This window comes from Argiope bruennichi, chromosome 9 (genome assembly GCF_947563725.1).
Source record: "Argiope bruennichi chromosome 9, qqArgBrue1.1, whole genome shotgun sequence".
Classification (NCBI taxonomy): domain Eukaryota; kingdom Metazoa; phylum Arthropoda; class Arachnida; order Araneae; family Araneidae; genus Argiope; species Argiope bruennichi.
The window spans coordinates 38,014,178-38,031,034 of NC_079159.1; the positions used below are offsets into that span (position 1 = coordinate 38,014,178).

At 31.3% G+C, this 16,857-nt stretch overlaps 32 non-coding genes across 32 annotated transcripts; all 32 read left to right on the plus strand.

Annotated features, from left to right (window-relative positions):
* Nucleotides 1-40: 40 nt before the first annotated feature.
* On the plus strand, nt 41-113 carry Trnat-cgu (transfer RNA threonine (anticodon CGU)). The gene has a single exon. It is a non-coding gene; the product is annotated as a tRNA-Thr (tRNA).
* Nucleotides 114-195: 82 nt separating this feature from the next.
* Nucleotides 196-268, plus strand: Trnat-cgu (transfer RNA threonine (anticodon CGU)). The gene has a single exon. It is a non-coding gene; the product is annotated as a tRNA-Thr (tRNA).
* An 82-nt stretch (nt 269-350) lies between these two features.
* Nucleotides 351-423, plus strand: Trnat-cgu (transfer RNA threonine (anticodon CGU)). Its single transcript has one exon. It is a non-coding gene; the product is annotated as a tRNA-Thr (tRNA).
* An 82-nt stretch (nt 424-505) lies between these two features.
* Nucleotides 506-578, plus strand: Trnat-ugu (transfer RNA threonine (anticodon UGU)). The gene has a single exon. It is a non-coding gene; the product is annotated as a tRNA-Thr (tRNA).
* Nucleotides 579-660: 82 nt separating this feature from the next.
* Nucleotides 661-733, plus strand: Trnam-cau (transfer RNA methionine (anticodon CAU)). The gene has a single exon. It is a non-coding gene; the product is annotated as a tRNA-Met (tRNA).
* An 82-nt stretch (nt 734-815) lies between these two features.
* Trnat-cgu (transfer RNA threonine (anticodon CGU)) lies at nt 816-888 on the plus strand. The gene has a single exon. It is a non-coding gene; the product is annotated as a tRNA-Thr (tRNA).
* Nucleotides 889-970: 82 nt separating this feature from the next.
* On the plus strand, nt 971-1,043 carry Trnat-cgu (transfer RNA threonine (anticodon CGU)). The gene has a single exon. It is a non-coding gene; the product is annotated as a tRNA-Thr (tRNA).
* Nucleotides 1,044-1,125: 82 nt separating this feature from the next.
* Trnat-cgu (transfer RNA threonine (anticodon CGU)) lies at nt 1,126-1,198 on the plus strand. The gene has a single exon. It is a non-coding gene; the product is annotated as a tRNA-Thr (tRNA).
* Nucleotides 1,199-1,280: 82 nt separating this feature from the next.
* Nucleotides 1,281-1,353, plus strand: Trnat-cgu (transfer RNA threonine (anticodon CGU)). Its single transcript has one exon. It is a non-coding gene; the product is annotated as a tRNA-Thr (tRNA).
* An 82-nt stretch (nt 1,354-1,435) lies between these two features.
* Nucleotides 1,436-1,508, plus strand: Trnat-cgu (transfer RNA threonine (anticodon CGU)). The gene has a single exon. It is a non-coding gene; the product is annotated as a tRNA-Thr (tRNA).
* Nucleotides 1,509-1,590: 82 nt separating this feature from the next.
* Trnat-cgu (transfer RNA threonine (anticodon CGU)) lies at nt 1,591-1,663 on the plus strand. Its single transcript has one exon. It is a non-coding gene; the product is annotated as a tRNA-Thr (tRNA).
* An 82-nt stretch (nt 1,664-1,745) lies between these two features.
* Trnat-cgu (transfer RNA threonine (anticodon CGU)) lies at nt 1,746-1,818 on the plus strand. The gene has a single exon. It is a non-coding gene; the product is annotated as a tRNA-Thr (tRNA).
* An 82-nt stretch (nt 1,819-1,900) lies between these two features.
* Nucleotides 1,901-1,973, plus strand: Trnat-cgu (transfer RNA threonine (anticodon CGU)). Its single transcript has one exon. It is a non-coding gene; the product is annotated as a tRNA-Thr (tRNA).
* An 82-nt stretch (nt 1,974-2,055) lies between these two features.
* On the plus strand, nt 2,056-2,128 carry Trnat-cgu (transfer RNA threonine (anticodon CGU)). Its single transcript has one exon. It is a non-coding gene; the product is annotated as a tRNA-Thr (tRNA).
* Nucleotides 2,129-2,210: 82 nt separating this feature from the next.
* Trnat-cgu (transfer RNA threonine (anticodon CGU)) lies at nt 2,211-2,283 on the plus strand. Its single transcript has one exon. It is a non-coding gene; the product is annotated as a tRNA-Thr (tRNA).
* An 82-nt stretch (nt 2,284-2,365) lies between these two features.
* Nucleotides 2,366-2,438, plus strand: Trnat-cgu (transfer RNA threonine (anticodon CGU)). The gene has a single exon. It is a non-coding gene; the product is annotated as a tRNA-Thr (tRNA).
* An 82-nt stretch (nt 2,439-2,520) lies between these two features.
* Nucleotides 2,521-2,593, plus strand: Trnat-cgu (transfer RNA threonine (anticodon CGU)). The gene has a single exon. It is a non-coding gene; the product is annotated as a tRNA-Thr (tRNA).
* An 81-nt stretch (nt 2,594-2,674) lies between these two features.
* On the plus strand, nt 2,675-2,747 carry Trnat-ugu (transfer RNA threonine (anticodon UGU)). Its single transcript has one exon. It is a non-coding gene; the product is annotated as a tRNA-Thr (tRNA).
* Nucleotides 2,748-2,829: 82 nt separating this feature from the next.
* Nucleotides 2,830-2,902, plus strand: Trnat-cgu (transfer RNA threonine (anticodon CGU)). The gene has a single exon. It is a non-coding gene; the product is annotated as a tRNA-Thr (tRNA).
* Nucleotides 2,903-2,984: 82 nt separating this feature from the next.
* Nucleotides 2,985-3,057, plus strand: Trnat-cgu (transfer RNA threonine (anticodon CGU)). Its single transcript has one exon. It is a non-coding gene; the product is annotated as a tRNA-Thr (tRNA).
* Nucleotides 3,058-3,139: 82 nt separating this feature from the next.
* Nucleotides 3,140-3,212, plus strand: Trnat-cgu (transfer RNA threonine (anticodon CGU)). The gene has a single exon. It is a non-coding gene; the product is annotated as a tRNA-Thr (tRNA).
* Nucleotides 3,213-3,294: 82 nt separating this feature from the next.
* Nucleotides 3,295-3,367, plus strand: Trnat-cgu (transfer RNA threonine (anticodon CGU)). Its single transcript has one exon. It is a non-coding gene; the product is annotated as a tRNA-Thr (tRNA).
* Nucleotides 3,368-3,448: 81 nt separating this feature from the next.
* On the plus strand, nt 3,449-3,521 carry Trnat-cgu (transfer RNA threonine (anticodon CGU)). The gene has a single exon. It is a non-coding gene; the product is annotated as a tRNA-Thr (tRNA).
* Nucleotides 3,522-3,603: 82 nt separating this feature from the next.
* Trnat-cgu (transfer RNA threonine (anticodon CGU)) lies at nt 3,604-3,676 on the plus strand. Its single transcript has one exon. It is a non-coding gene; the product is annotated as a tRNA-Thr (tRNA).
* An 82-nt stretch (nt 3,677-3,758) lies between these two features.
* Trnat-cgu (transfer RNA threonine (anticodon CGU)) lies at nt 3,759-3,831 on the plus strand. The gene has a single exon. It is a non-coding gene; the product is annotated as a tRNA-Thr (tRNA).
* Nucleotides 3,832-3,913: 82 nt separating this feature from the next.
* Nucleotides 3,914-3,986, plus strand: Trnat-cgu (transfer RNA threonine (anticodon CGU)). Its single transcript has one exon. It is a non-coding gene; the product is annotated as a tRNA-Thr (tRNA).
* An 82-nt stretch (nt 3,987-4,068) lies between these two features.
* Nucleotides 4,069-4,141, plus strand: Trnat-cgu (transfer RNA threonine (anticodon CGU)). The gene has a single exon. It is a non-coding gene; the product is annotated as a tRNA-Thr (tRNA).
* Nucleotides 4,142-4,223: 82 nt separating this feature from the next.
* Nucleotides 4,224-4,296, plus strand: Trnat-cgu (transfer RNA threonine (anticodon CGU)). The gene has a single exon. It is a non-coding gene; the product is annotated as a tRNA-Thr (tRNA).
* Nucleotides 4,297-4,378: 82 nt separating this feature from the next.
* Nucleotides 4,379-4,451, plus strand: Trnat-cgu (transfer RNA threonine (anticodon CGU)). The gene has a single exon. It is a non-coding gene; the product is annotated as a tRNA-Thr (tRNA).
* A 237-nt stretch (nt 4,452-4,688) lies between these two features.
* On the plus strand, nt 4,689-4,761 carry Trnat-cgu (transfer RNA threonine (anticodon CGU)). The gene has a single exon. It is a non-coding gene; the product is annotated as a tRNA-Thr (tRNA).
* An 82-nt stretch (nt 4,762-4,843) lies between these two features.
* Nucleotides 4,844-4,916, plus strand: Trnat-cgu (transfer RNA threonine (anticodon CGU)). Its single transcript has one exon. It is a non-coding gene; the product is annotated as a tRNA-Thr (tRNA).
* Nucleotides 4,917-4,998: 82 nt separating this feature from the next.
* Trnat-ugu (transfer RNA threonine (anticodon UGU)) lies at nt 4,999-5,071 on the plus strand. The gene has a single exon. It is a non-coding gene; the product is annotated as a tRNA-Thr (tRNA).
* The last annotated feature ends 11,786 nt before the right edge of the window (nt 5,072-16,857 follow it).

Here is a 16,857-nt window from a genome sequence, read left to right on the forward strand (position 1 = left end):
AACATAATGAAAAAATCCTATTTATTTCCCGCATCTATGAGCCATCATAGCTCAGTGGATAGAGCACTGGTCTCGTAAACCAGGGGTCGTGATTTCAGTCCTCACTGGTGGCTACTAGTTCTCGGTTGTTAAAACTTTTCTTCCTCTCTTTGCATAACATAATGTAAAAATCCTATTTATTTCCCGCATCTATGAGCCATCATAGCTCAGTGGATAGAGCACTGGTCTCGTAAACCAGGGGTAGTGAGTTCAATCCTCACTGGTGGCTACTAGTTCTCGTTTGTTAAAATTTTTCTTCCTCTCTTTGCATAACGTAATGTAAAAATCCTATTTATTTCATGCATCCATGAGCCATCATAGCTCAGTGGATAGAGCACTGGTCTCGTAAACCAGGGGTCGTGAGTTCAATCCTCACTGGTGGCTACTAGTTCTCGTTTGTTAAAATTTTTCTTCCTCTCTTTGCATAACATAATGTAAAAATCCTATTTATTTCCCGCATCTATGAGCCATCATAGCTCAGTGGATAGAGCACTGGTCTTGTAAACCAGGGGTCGTGATTTCAATCCTCACTGGTGGCTAATAGTTCTCATTTGTTAAAATTTTTCTTCCTCTCTTTGCATAACGTAATGTAAAAATCCTATTTATTTCATGCATCTATGAGCCATCATAGCTCAGTGGACAGAGCACTGGTCTCATAAACCTGGGGTCGTGAGTTCAATCCTCACTGGTGGCTACTAGTTCTCGTTTGTTAAAATTTTTCTTCCTCTCTTTGCATAACATAATGTAAAAATCCTATTTATTTCCCGTGTCTATGAGCCATGATAGCTCAGTGGATAGAGCACTGGTCTCGTAAACCAGGGGTCGTGTGTTCAATCCTCACTGGTGGCTACTAGTTCTCGTTTGTTAAATTTTTTTTTCCTCTCTTTGCATAACATAATGTAAAAATCCTATTTATTTCCCTCATCTATGAGCCATCATAGCTCAGCGGATAGAGCACTGGTCTCGTAAACCAGGGGTCGTGAGTTCAATCCTCATTGTTGGCTACTGGTTCTCGTTTGTTAAAATTTTTCTTCCTCTCTTTGCATAACATAATGAAAAAATCCTATTTATTTCCCGCATCTATGAGCCATCATAGCTCAGTGGATAGAGCACTGGTCTCGTAAACCAGGGGTCGTGATTTCAGTCCTCACTGGTGGCTACTAGTTCTCGGTTGTTAAAACTTTTCTTCCTCTCTTTGCATAACATAATGTAAAAATCCTATTTATTTCCCGCATCTATGAGCCATCATAGCTCAGTGGATAGAGCACTGGTCTCGTAAACCAGGGGTAGTGAGTTCAATCCTCACTGGTGGCTACTAGTTCTCGTTTGTTAAAATTTTTCTTCCTCTCTTTGCATAACGTAATGTAAAAATCCTATTTATTTCATGCATCCATGAGCCATCATAGCTCAGTGGATAGAGCACTGGTCTCGTAAACCAGGGGTCGTGAGTTCAATCCTCACTGGTGGCTACTAGTTCTCGTTTGTTAAAATTTTTCTTCCTCTCTTTGCATAACATAATGTAAAAATCCTATTTATTTCCTGTGTCTATGAGCCATGATAGCTCAGTGGATAGAGCACTGGTCTCGTAAACCAGGGGTCGTGAGTTCAATCCTCACTGGTGGCTACTAGTTCTCGTTTGTTAAAATTTTTCTTCCTCTCTTTGCATAACATAATGTAAAAATCCTATTTATTTCCCGCATCTATGAGCCATCATAGCTCAGTGATTAGAGCACTGGTCTCGTAAACCAGGGGTCGTGATTTCAATCCTCACTGATGGCTACTAGTTCTTGTTTGTTAAAATTTTTCTTCCTCTCTTTGCATAACATAATGTAAAAATCCTATTTATTTCCCTCATCTATGAGCCATCATAGCTCAGTGGATAGAGCACTGGTCTCGTAAACCAGGGGTCGTGATTTTAATCCTCACTGGTGGCTACTAGTTCTCGTTTGTTAAAATTTTTCTTCCTCTCTTTGCATAACATAATGTAAAAATCCTATTTATTTCCCGCATGTATGAACCATCATAGCTCAGTGGATAGAGCACTGGTCTCGTAAACCAGGGGTCGTGTGTTCAATCCTCACTGGTGGCTACTAGTTCTCGTTTGTTAAATTTTTTTTTCCTCTCTTTGCATAACATAATGTAAAAATCCTATTTATTTCCCGCATCTATGAGCCATCATAGCTCAGTGATTAGAGCACTGGTCTCGTAAACCAGGGGTCGTGATTTCAATCCTCACTGATGGCTACTAGTTCTTGTTTGTTAAAATTTTTCTTCCTCTCTTTGCATAACATAATGTAAAAATCCTATTTATTTCCCTCATCTATGAGCCATCATAGCTCAGTGGATAGAGCACTGGTCTCGTAAACCAGGGGTCGTGATTTCAATCCTCACTGGTGGCTACTAGTTCTCGTTTGTTAAATTTTTTCTTCCACTCTTTGCATAACATAATGTAAAAATCCTATTTATTTCCCGCATGTATGAACCATCATAGCTCAGTGGATAGAGCACTGGTCTCGTAAACCAGGGGTCGTGTGTTCAATCCTCACTGGTGGCTACTAGTTCTCGTTTGTTAAATTTTTTTTCCTCTCTTTGCATAACATAATGTAAAAATCCTATTTATTTCCCGCATCTATGAGCCATCATAGCTCAGTGGATAGAGCACTGGTCTTGTAAACCAGGGGTCGTGATTTCAATCCTCACTGGTGGCTAATAGTTCTCATTTGTTAAAATTTTTCTTCCTCTCTTTGCATAACGTAATGTAAAAATCCTATTTATTTCCCTCATCTATGAGCCATCATAGCTCAGTGGATAGAGCAATGGTCTCGTAAACCAGGGGTCGTGATTTCAGTCCTCACTGGTGGCTACTAGTTCTCGTTTGTTAAAATTTTTCTTCCTCTCTTTGCATAACATAATGTGAAAATCCTATTTATTTCCCGCATCTATGAGCCATCATAGCTCAGTGGACAGAGCACTGGTCTCGTAAACCAGGGGTCGTGAGTTCATTCCTCACTGGTGGCTACTAGTTCTCGTTTGTTAAAATTTTTCTTCCTCTCTTTGCATAACGTAATGTAAAAATCCTATTTATTTCATGCATCTATGAGCCATCATAGCTCAGTGGACAGAGCACTGGTCTCGTAAACCAGGGGTCGTGAGTTCAATCCTCACTGGTGGCTACTAGTTCTCGTTTGTTAAAATTTTTCTTCCTCTCTTTGCATAACATAATGTAAAAATCCTATTTATTTCCCGTGTCTATGAGCCATGATAGCTCAGTGGATAGAGCACTGGTCTCGTAAACCAGGGGTCGTGTGTTCAATCCTCACTGGTGGCTACTAGTTCTCGTTTGTTAAATTTTTTTTCCTCTCTTTGCATAACATAATGTAAAAATCCTATTTATTTCCCTCATCTATGAGCCATCATAGCTCAGTGGATAGAGCACTGGTCTCGTAAACCAGGGGTCGTGAGTTCAATCCTCATTGGTGGCTACTGGTTCTCGTTTGTTAAAATTTTTCTTCCTCTCTTTGCATAACATAATGAAAAAATCCTATTTATTTCCCGCATCTATGAGCCATCATAGCTCAGTGGATAGAGCACTGGTCTCGTAAACCAGGGGTCGTGATTTCAGTCCTCACTGGTGGCTACTAGTTCTCGGTTGTTAAAACTTTTCTTCCTCTCTTTGCATAACATAATGTAAAAATCCTATTTATTTCCCGCATCTATGAGCCATCATAGCTCAGTGGATAGAGCACTGGTCTCGTAAACCAGGGGTAGTGAGTTCAATCCTCACTGGTGGCTACTAGTTCTCGTTTGTTAAAATTTTTCTTCCTCTCTTTGCATAACGTAATGTAAAAATCCTATTTATTTCATGCATCCATGAGCCATCATAGCTCAGTGGATAGAGCACTGGTCTCGTAAACCAGGGGTCGTGAGTTCAATCCTCACTGGTGGCTACTAGTTCTCGTTTGTTAAAATTTTTCTTCCTCTCTTTGCATAAAATAATGTAAAAATCCTATTTATTTCAAGTGTCTATGAGCCATGATAGCTCAGTGGATAGAGCACTGGTCTCGTAAACCAGGGGTCGTGAGTTCAATCCTCACTGGTGGCTACTAGTTCTCGTTTGTTAAAATTTTTCTTCTTCTCTTTGCATAACATAATGTAAAAATCCTATTTATTTCCCGCATCTATGAGCCATCATAGCTCAGTGATTAGAGCACTGGTCTCGTAAACCAGGGGTCGTGATTTCAATCCTCACTGATGGCTACTAGTTCTTGTTTGTTAAAATTTTTCTTCCTCTCTTTGCATAACATAATGTAAAAATCCTATTTATTTCCCTCATCTATGAGCCATCATAGCTCAGTGGATAGAGCACTGGTCTCGTAAACCAGGGGTCGTGATTTCAATCCTCACTGGTGGCTACTAGTTCTCGTTTGTTAAAATTTTTCTTCCTCTCTTTGCATAACATAATGTAAAAATCCTATTTATTTCCCGCATGTATGAACCATCATAGCTCAGTGGATAGAGCATTTTTCTCGTAAACCAGGGGTCGTGATTTCAATTCTCACTGGTGGCTACTAGTTCTCGTTTGTTAAAAATTTTCTTCCTCTCCTTGCATAACATCATGTAAAAATCCTATTTATTTCCCGCATCTATGAGCCATCATAGCTCAGTGGATAGAGCACTGGTCTCGTAAACCAGGGGTCGTGATTTCAATCCTCTCTGGTGGCTACTAGTTCTCGTTTGTTAAAATTTTTTTTCCTCTCTTTGCATAACATAATGTAAAAATCCTATTTATTTCCCGCATCTATGAGCCATCATAGCTCAGTGGATAGAGCACTGGTCTCGTAAACCAGGGGTCGTGAGTTCAATCCTCACTGGTGGCTACTAGTTCTCGTTTGTTAAAATTTTTCTTCCTCTCTTTGCATAACATAATGTAAAAATTCTATTTATTTCCCGCATCTATGAGCCATCATAGCTCAGTGGATAGAGCACTGGTCTTGTAAACCAGGGGTCGTGAGTTCAATCCTCACTGGTGGCTGAATGACAGAAGGTACTTCTTTTGGCTGAACCGTTCAAGATTTCTCTTTATTCTATAGCAAATGCAGAAGAACAATCAAAATTCCACCACTCAGTTACATCTAATTTTATTGAAACGCCAAAGCCGCTTTGCAGGCCACCATAGCCCAGTGGTTAGAGCACCGGTCTTGTAAATCAAGGGTCGTGAGTCCAATCCTTACTAGGGGCTAGATGACAGGAGCAGTTTTTTTTTTTTTTTTCTTAGCTGTTTAAGATTTTATTTCACTGTTCGTAACAATGTATTAATTGTTTGTTTTATATTTTCTGCTTGAGATGTCTTTTCATTTATTTTTTTTTTGTAGTTTGAGCAGATAAGCATTTTTTTATCACTTGCCCATAATTTTATTAAAATATAAAACTATTTATGTAGGCCACCATAGTTCCTGTGTTAGAACGATGGTTTTGTAGATCAGGAGTCGTGAGTTCAGTCCTCACTGAGTAGGTGGTATGTTTTTCTTTAGAGCTGTAGATCTTTTATTTATGTGTAGTGCAGGCAGTTGAGAAAGTAAAATTTTTCCATCACTTTCGCATTGTTTTATTAAAATATCTAAATGATTTTGCTTTTTTGCGATAACTCAGTTGTAAGACCTCTTCTCTTATAAAGCAAGTTTTGTGAATTCATTTCACTCTGATGATTAGGTGCTATTGCTAGTTTTTTGCTCTCACTATTTGCATAGTATTTAACATGTATGTAAATATTCGCACAATCCATCAGCAATTCTTCACATATGAACGTTTATAACAGCGGTCGTGAGTTCAGCTTTAAGTGCGTCAAATTGAAAAATATGCGTCAAATATTTTCCCTTCCTCTATTTACATAACATTCAACTGAAAGGTTTCTTCGTCCTAATGCAAGTTAAGAACCTTGAGTTCAGGCACTCCGTTGTATTGCCCTTAACTCGGCAAATCATCCTAAAGCAACCTTAAGGACAAATAATCCTCATCGTAATAGCTATTTCACTGATATGGTACACTTGGTAATGTGAGTTCAATTCGTATTGGTGGTTAAAGGATTACTGTCGGGTTTTTTTTTCCATTTTTACGATATTTAAGATGATTATTTATTTTTCCTTGTCATGTGGAAATCTACTATAGATCAATGGTTTAAACTCTGATATTGTAAAATATAAAGTGGTGAGTTTATTATTTACTGGCGGATAATTAATTTTGAGTTTCTTCAGTAGTGTAAAAATTTGCTCTTTCTGTTATCAAATCAGATTTCCTTTCCTGTTGGCTAATATGTTTCATAAAGTCATAGAAATCTGAATTCCAAGTAATTTTGATTTTGAACGTAAGGTGATTTAATTATTTAATTTTAGTTCATAAGACAATAATCCAATCATGTATTCCCAAGCTCACAATGGTTAATACCATAAAAGATCATATCATAAATCTAAACCTCAAGAATGCAAAGAAAGAAATAAAGAAAATTTTGATAAATTATTATTTTCCTAATGCAATTATTATCAGCCTGTGTGGTACTACATTTTAAAAGTTTGAATATGCCCAGACAGACAGATTTCCTCTAAATAGATTTCATTCAAAATTTGACATAAATCTACAAATTTGGCTACATTTCTATATGCAAAGTGCTTTATAGTGTTCTTCAAAAATGTGTTTTTCAAACTAAAGGAGGCCTGAAAAGTGGAGAGGGTTAAAAAATCTCGAGTTCGAATTTCACATTCACAATAACTCCTTTACATTCGGCATACGAGAAAGTGAAAATAATTTTTATCCTCATAATATGTAAATTCATATAAATATTGAATTAACTAATAAAAATTGATATTAATTTTTTTTAATTTTAAAACTGGTTGAAATTTTATTTGGAATTAAAATGGATATGAAAGTTATATACCCCTATACTGAATGATAATATGTCTTAATACTAATATTTTTATTTTATGTCATTACTCCCTTCTGCATTTTGCTATTAATATATGTTTTATAGTAAATTCCCGTTAGTTCAATAAACGCTGATAATTCTATCAAAATGAGTTTTTTAAAAAAATGAATTAAAGTCGATTTTGTGAAACGATTAAAGACTTTCGTTTCCATTTCCTGATGCTAAAGTGTAAATTAATAAAGATATAGTGTTCTGTTTTTCCCCCGTTTAAACAAGAAAATAAATAAAATGATCTCAAGTCATTTATCTTCCAAGACTAGAAAGATTTGCTTTATAAAAGTAATTTATTCATTCTTTTCTCCTTTAAAAATAAACTAAATTCGAGCGCAATGTCGTCCAGTTGATGCCATGGCATGGAATAAAATAAAATACATCTCGTATGCAAAAATAAAACTCGTGGAGTAAAAATATTTTAATCAAATGAGTTTCGTTGCTTTTTGAAAAAGACTTGCCATTCATTTGCGTTATTTTACAGAACTAATTAGTTTGGTTAGATATAAGATAAAGTGTAACATGAATTGAAACGCCTGCTGACATAAAGATTTTCGAAAACTTAAAAGAGTCAAGTTTACCGGTTTATTCGAAAAGTTAATTAAGCGAACCAGTTGAAGTACTTGATCTTGATAAATAACTATTTTTAAAATATTTTATTATATTTTTTCCCCCAAGCACTTATATACCTGGGACTAAGAACTTTTTTCTCCCTGAAAAGAGGTACACTATAAAAAAAACCCACCCGTTAATATGTATTTTTTTTTTTTTACAAACAAGGAAGGTGACTCTGATTTTATGTACCTTATCTTAACACAATTTCCAAAAAGTTCAAATGGGAAACTCGAATTAATGTAAAAGATTTCATTCCTTATTTATTAATTTATTTATTGCACTTTCTACCTTAGACTGATTTTCCATTTATTCTTGTTCAAACTGGAAGTCCAAATTTTAAAAAAAAATCAGAGAAATCATTAGTTATTTATTTAGAAATGTTTGAATACATAAAAGGTAACCGACTATTTTTTAAGTATGAATTCTTCTTTTGCCATTTAGTGCAAACGATAAATGTTATTAATATCCATTTTTATTATTTCTATTTCATATTTTTAGTCAGCCAATTAAGCGTTGCAAGTTTTAATTTACTAGGTTCCGTATTCTTAGCTTTATAAAAAACTGAATTTTAAATTAAATTTTGCTGTAAACAGAAAATTAAATTCATTATGAATATGATGTTGAATACAAAAAGTTGAACACATTTTAAATCGACATTTTTAAAAAGGAGAGGTGAATTTCCTATATATTATATACTAGCTTTTACCCGCGACTTCGTACGCGTGGAAATAGATTATAATTCATAGCATGAATGGCTTTATCTTTTGTTACTCCTGCGCATGCGTGTATTTTCAACGCCAATTGGGGCAACAGAAACGTATGAATTTTCTACGCCAGTTGGGGTAACGCAATATAGATTATAAATTTTTAATTTCCTTGATTCTGTTTTATTTTAATTCAAAAGTACTTCAGAATGAATGCAAAAAATCGATTAATTAAATATCTTAAGAGGTGAGGGAATGGTTCATATTTAATTAATTTTAATTAATAGATTTTTTTAATTAATAATAATATTTTAATTCAAATTTTAATTAATAAGAAATTAACCTAAATTTCAGAGTTTTTTCGAGATATATTTCGAAAACACTAGTCCCCAATAGTAAATTTTACACAGTTTAAAAATTTTAAAAAATTGTCTTTTTAATAATATCAATTTAAAGACTTGCAATTTTTTTTCTTGAAATATGGTAATTTTTTTTAAAGTAATTTTATTTTTTAATTTTCAATTATAGCTTATATTGTTACCCAAAGAACATATATATTAATTGAAAAGAAAATGTGTAAGACAACTGCAATAATACAGTTTTAATGTCTTAGAATTTGGAGGAATTATAAACATTAAAATATATCTAAACGATGCAACTGGAAATAAGTATATCCAATATCACTGGGAATCATCTCAGTGATAGTATGTAATAAAAAGGCATAGTAATTAAAGAAATAAATATAAAATTTATATTACGCGTAATCTCAGCCAATAGGTGGGGGGAAGAAGTAATCTATGCAAAAGCATAAAAACCATTTGCAGCCTATAAAACAATTTAGAAAACAAACAAACAAAATAAAAACAGTTAAAAAAATTATTTAAAAATGTCTTCAATCCCAAAATATCCATTTTAATTAAAAAAATAAATTATGAAAACGAATTTTGAATAAACTTCTGTTTCTTTAAATCGTTGATTCAATTAAGCTTTTGTTTGAACGATTTCAAGGCTAAAAGTATTTGAATTCAAATTCAAAATAACTAAACTCATTTTTTAGAACAAAACGGAATTTTATACACTTCAAGGAATATAAATATATTTTCATGACAAAAATTCTTTAAGAACTTCAGGTGATGCAACTTTCCTTAAAAAATCAAAATCGACCGTTTCTGTTTCTAAGTGAAGACTGTTAAATGGTAATTAAAATTCTCTATGTAAACAATAAAGAAGCTGTTCTCATTATTTTAGAAAAATTTAAATCAATTTTGCACGAAAAATTTATTAAAACAACAATCGCTAACGAATTGTCCATAATGAGGTGATACTAATTTTTGTATAAGACTTTATAAAAAAGCACAAAATAAGAAAAAAATCAAAAATCCCCAAAATCACATAATAATTTATAAAGATAACTTCATTAAAAATCGTTTGCAATGATGTAATTAATTTGCAAAATAAAGATAAATAAATCGTTTCTAATCACAGCATTCAAATTGAAATTTTTTTCGCAATATTGCAGTTGACTTACATTATATAAATCTTTGCAATGATAGAACATTTTAAAATTTAATCGCTCTTATCATAAATAGCATACTTGAAAGATGAAAAAAAAATGCATAATATTATTTGGACTTTTAATATTTTGATTATAATATTTGATAATATATTTTATTTTTATTGCATTAAATTGATGTGATGTTCATACTGTAAATACAAGAGTGCATGTTATTTGATATTTAATTACACATTATCTTTGCATTGCATTGCAACATATTTCATAATTTTCTTACAAAGCCTGAATAAATGCCATTAGATGTTAGGCATAAAAAAATTGAAAACAACATACAATCTCGTTGCAAGATAATTCACAAGATTCTTATAAAACATGAATAAATGCCATTAAATGCTAGGTTTAAAGAATTGCAAGCAACATATCATCTGAAATTGATACATTAAAATATAATACTCATACGACATCAAATCCTTTTTTATCTATCTTATAATGATCTTAAATTATCATTTCACAGTCAGTGCTAGAAAATCACTTTTCATAAACAGATATCCATCATCCAAAAATCGTTTATCTTCAGCAGAGTCTACTTAGCTCTCCGAGTCTAATACGCAAAGTGATCCCATAGTGAATCATATTTCGCTTTATTGGAAAAGGCCAGAGCAGCAGATTTTATTGCGATGATCTACTTCTAAAAATGAAGTTTATTGTTTCTCTGGTTTTGATAGGCCCGATATTCTTTAGCATGGAAGATGAAGGAATGTACGAATCGATAGCTATGCGAGTCCTCCCTTTAGACATTCAATTATTAGCAAATACCTTAAGGAATAATCGAAGGAATGAAATTATCAGGATATTTTAGTTTTAGTGATATTCCGTACGATCTGGTTTCGAAGTTAGAATGGACTGATTATTATTTTGTTCTTTGGGTTTATTAAATTTTGCTTACATTTTGATTAAGATTATTAGATAGTCTATAAGAGTTTATAGTTGTTATAATAAGAGATTTTAATCTATATAAATAAAACTAAAAAGTATAGATATTTGTTCCATATAGAAATTCAAATTGTTCAATAGGTTTTCTTCAAATTTTGTTCACAAATTCTATTAAACAAAAGAAAAGATTTCTTGAATGCATTGTGACGATTAATTATATAATTAATTTCATATTAATTAAATTATTCCTTTCATTGCGCATGAGAGCAATGTTTTTTTTAGCAAACGATAGGCCTATGCCCAAGAATGTTTGTAAACTGGATTCAAAAGAGCCGAAACATGGGAAAGAGAATTATTTCAATAATCGGTAAAACAAATTCAATCAAAATATTTGTAAAGTGTACAAATAATAAATAAAGTGTTCAAATAATTTGTACAGTGAAGTTCTAATTTTTTTGAAGAAATATATTTTCTTATTCTAATTGAAATAAAATTGCACGCGAAAAAAAGATTTTGCACATTGTAATACTTTATATAAAGAAATATTTTGCATTAAAAATATTCTATATAATGCATTTTATTCCATCCATTTATATAAAGTATTTTATCTTTATATTTAAATTTAATATTTGATGATTTTCACTTTGCATAATATTTGTTACGTTGTAAATAGACTGCGTCCTTGCACAGGGGTAGTGCATCGTCCTTATGATCTGGGCTTTTCAGGTTCGAATCCCGGTTCGGGAAAGGTTGTTCTTCATTTGTGTTCTGTGTGTGAATGCGCCCCCCCTGTAAAATGGGGTTGTGCAAGCGAATGTGTCAGTTTCATCTTCGTATGAGCTAGAAGTCAGACTTCTGCCCTCGGGTGCTCAGGGGTATTTACCCTCAGAAGCTACTGCACCCGCTTTCCGTTGTAACGCGGACACGACATCATCATCATCACGTTATAAATACTTTAAATGTTGTTCTCTGATACTAAAATAAAATGTTTCTAATGGAGATCTTGTACAAATGAAGAAATAGTTGATTTTTCATGAGCTATAAAATATGAAAATTCGTTACATATATTTCAAATTCTGTTTTTACATTGGAACATAAGAGAGATTTTAATGTTTTGTAAAAATTATTATTATTATTATATTAAAATAATTATTTTTTTATTATTTAAAGAAATATGAAAATAATTTTATTCTGATAAACGCTGGATATATGCATAAAGGTTAATAAAATGTTCTTGCCTGTCAATCAGTGTGTAGCTATATAATGTAACACATGATCCTAATAACGTGCTTTATTTCCATCTATCAGCCTTTAGCGACAAGTTGAATGATTCTAGACTTGACCATTCTAGATAAAGGTTTTCATACGTTTTTTTAAGAATCTTAAAAGTTAGTTGAATTTGTGTTTGTTTTAAGGTTAAGATTTTCAGTTTTATTGAAAATCTTGTATGTATTTTATTAATAAAAATTTTTCAATTATATAATCTCGACGTTCTGAAGCGCCTACATAGCAGGATTATATTATCAATGTTTAGTAAAAGAAAATCATTTGAAGTTTTGGGCCTTTACACCAAAAAAAATCGAAGCATGGCAATGTTAAAGTCTTTTCTTTTTCTGCCTTGACACTATCAGTCGTTTCAGATTCATTTTCAAATCAAAGAATTTACGGAAATGCCAGCCTTAAAATATTAAATGAAATAATATATTTGACTGTAAGTGAATATTCTAATCTGTAATGAAAGTAAGTCTGCCTAATGAAAGTAATTCTTTTTATTATAATTTTAGTATAGATAAAAGGCGGAGGTTAAAGATTTAATTTAAAAAATACTCTGGTTTATTTTCATCACAACAATGAGACATTCTTACATATAGATTGTACATATAATAGGAAACTTTTTAATTAAAAAAATCATAGAATCAAAGCTGTTTTCTCTGCAAAACTAGCTTTTTTTAATTTAAAATTAGTGTGCAAAATTAGATTTTATTCGATTATATGGAACAAAGTTATTGAGGGTAATCATTAAAATTTCGATTAATAATTGAAAAACCCAATAAAAAATTTTTAAATCCTTTTTTAGCCACCTACCATCTTTGACAAAATTACAAACCAAATTTGATTGCTCTAGATTAACATTTAGCTCTATAGAGCATTGCTTTATATGCATATGAGCACATCCCACAACTTAAGAAAAAATTTTTTTACCATGATTTATAATTTTTTTTTGTACGTGAAACATACAAAAAGAAAGTATTTTACTCGTCAAAACATTCTGTCGCGAGATTCCGACAAATTTATACATCTTAGACTTTTATGAGTCCGAAAAACATACTTTTAGAATTATCTTTGTCTATTTGTGAATACGATAACCGAAAACGCTTTGAGCTAGATTGATGAATTTCGATATTGATGAGTTGATTTATCAGGTTTCTATCAAAGTTTAAACGTATTTTATTCAGGGAAGGTCGATTTTTCCTCTGTCTGAGTACAAGTAATCACGATAGATACAAAACATAAACAAATAATTATGTAAAATTTGGCACAAAAATTTAGCATCTAAAATGTGGGGTTGGAGACCAGATTCTTCAAAGTGTTGATCATCTTTCAATGTGTGTTTTCGCATGCATGTAAACACAATATCTCTAAAATTCAATAGTATAAGTATTTGAAATATGGTATCTAATCTTTTAATTTCAGTTTTAATAATATGCCAAATTTTGGTTTTAATCGATCGGCAAAAGAAGTGTCCAAAATATATATTAATATTTTTTGGTACTTGTGTATTAATCGCATACGAGCGATTAATCACCAAAAAAATATCCATAGATCTCAGCTTAGATACATTAAAAACGCTCTATTTCATACCAATATTCAAGATCAATATTTCGCACCTATTCGATGTCAATGCAAAGTAATTAATAACGAATATTGATTTATTTTACAATTCTCATGTTTGAAAATAAAAACCTGAGCCATTGTGCTGCTCACGAACTTGCTCAAGATCCAGAAATTTATTCGGAGGGGAGAATAACACTTTCTCTAGGAAGTATACGAGAAAATTTTGGGGAAACCACTTCTTCTAGTTCTTCATATTATTAATCTGATACTTTTGACTATAATTTGGGATCTAATTTTTCATCACTAACATAAATTACAGGCCAACGCTAAGCGCTGTAGGAAATCATTCAAGGCACTGGGTTGGTTTGTATCTCCAATGAAACTGACTTTTCTAGTCTCATAAAATAGAGGAAATTTCACTATATCTATAGGTTTGCTATCTATATCTATAGAAATGCTAATATCTATAGGTTTGAAAAGCTGAAATCTCATAAATTAACTTATGCAAGTTGGACTATAGAAGCTTCTGTAATTACATTTTTTTCAAACTTCAGTATGCATATCAATAATTCTTTGTTAATGCAATCTTATAAAATCTGATACTGCAATATTATTTACAAGCATTATACATCAGAAGACGGTCTTAGAATTGATTTTCGAAAAACAGAGACTATTCCCCCCAAAAAAAATATCATGAATTCTTTTTTACCTTTTTTTGAATTATATAAACTTTTACTATATATGCATGTAATGATATTTTAAACTCTTAATTTAATCCAAATTAATTTCCAAGATTTTATCTTAATTTAGCTCATCGTATCTTCATTCTAAAATATTCTCTTATTTCGTGATCCAATTCCACTTTCGGTTTAATTCATTCCTCTGTAAAAATAATGCGCCATCAGTACTACGTATCAAGAGAAAGTGATATCTTCGGTTACCATCGAAAAGGTATCAAAGGTCAGCACACGTATTGAATTGGCGCCTGGCCAGAAATCCTATGTTACATAAGATTAGTGATCATTTGTTCGTCCCTTTTTTGCCTCCTTCTTTCTTACTTCTGCGTTTGTGCCGCGATGCGCCTTATTGTAAAATAATCATGTTTGTCTCCCGGGAGAGAAGAGAGAGAATAAAACGAAATTAAAAGTACAAAGTCTCTTCACTGCTAGTTAAACCTGCTGCATTCTGATTCAACCAAAATAATGTTACATATTATTTAGTCGACAGGATTCGAAATCATTACATGCATATTTTCAATTTTTATTTTATGCCCATTAAATTAAATTTTTTAATTTATTTCCTTTTTTCAAACCTAGCTGTTTGTAATTATAAACTTCAAGATTATCACAGAAAAAACATATTTGCTATCAGAAGCAAGTACTTTAAGAAATAAGCAGTTTTATTTTGTTTTGTAATAAAACATCTGGTCAATTTTCTGAAATAAATAATCCAGGTAATGTTCTTAAATGTATTAATTTTCATCGCATTCTAAAAATATTTAGTTGAAATAAACATGTTTACCGCGTTAAATGTTCTTTTTCCTCTTTTCAAATAGTTTTTTCGAGTAAACAACGGGGAATTAATTAAATGACCAAACAGTTTCTGAGTGAAGATAAAATTAAATAAAATTAAGCAAGCATGACTTTTTGTATTAAGAGCTTAATTAGAAAGCTAAAGCACGTATCTCGAAGCGATAGAGGTATTCGTGAAGCAGAATTTAGTTACTTAGTAATAAATAAATCCTATTTAAAAACAGATAACACAATCGTAACAACAAATGCACATATTTTTAAGCAGAATCTTCTTAAAGTTCCGTATTTAATGACTTTGTCTTTTTATAATTTATTATGTTGATATTGTAATTTTTTTTCTTATATTTCCTGCCTCATTCATATTTTTTAGCATAAATTTTGCACATTGAGCATCCAAAATCTGATAACAGTAGATATTATCTCGTTTGCTATTAGTAAAATTCCGAGCTAGAAAAATTCAGATAAATATGTCTCAATTTTTATTAATTTTTTTGCCTTTTATATAAATTTTTTAAAAATTTTTATTCGATATTTTTATTTGATTTGTTTCATACATGTAAAAATTGAATTTTGAACTCGATGTTTCACTCGCTTGCGGATGTGCTACTTTTAAGGATTTGTACATTTATTATTGTATAAAAAATAAATAAAATGCACATTTATTATGTACACATTATTTTATTTGTACATCTTATTAATGTACAAAAAAATAAAATGTAATAATAATGCATTATCAATGATAGTGCATTATTTTAATATAATCAGAGATACATAGTAAATTAATTAATTAATTAATTCCAAAATATAATGCATTTAAATTTTGTTTCAATTCTTCCATCTGATTTTTTGAATACGAAAACAATTATTTTCAAAAAATTTTAATATTCTTAATGGTAATGAATTATAAATTAAGATTAAATTACCAAAACAGTTTTACATATTGCTCTTCAGTAACAGTGAATTTCATAAAATTATTATTTTTTTTTTCTTAACACTAAAATATTTTATAAAAAAGATTAAAATTCTGAAGCTTATATTTCAATTTATTTTTAAGACAAAATTTAAAATTTATAAACAGTTAATTTTTATAGAATTTTTCCTACTAGCTTTTAATACACATAAAATTTATCTATAAAGTATAACAAATAAAGATAAATTAGTCAGAAAGACTAATAGTCAAAGCAATGTAAAAGTGCGTCGTTAATATTTCCTGGCTAACTTCCTTTAAAAAACATTTTATAATTAAATTTTTTGCATGTCTTTTAAAATTTCATATATATATATATATATAATTTTATTTACATCACACTACAATTCATCATCCTAATTTCCACTCTATGTCTCCAGAAGTGTCTCGGACTAAAAGTTCTGAAAACTTGTTTACATTGTGTGACATTCAAAAATATAAGTGACAAATTATACGAAAAAAATGGCATCTCTCTTAATACAAGAAAGTCGTGGAGGGATCACTCTTGTGTCCTTTTGTAGCCTCATTTGCCTTTTTGTTTGGCTCATTCAATCATCATGCTGACGTAGCATGCAATCTATTTGTATAAAAAGCTTATATGGACGCAAAATGTAGAGAATTTTTTAATCATCATTTGTCCATAGCTTCCTCAGTCACACTGTTTACATGCTTGCTCCGATGGAAAATCTGATTCAAAACTTTGGTGATGTGATGGGTCTTAATGCATCATTCCACTTGAATGAGCTTAATCT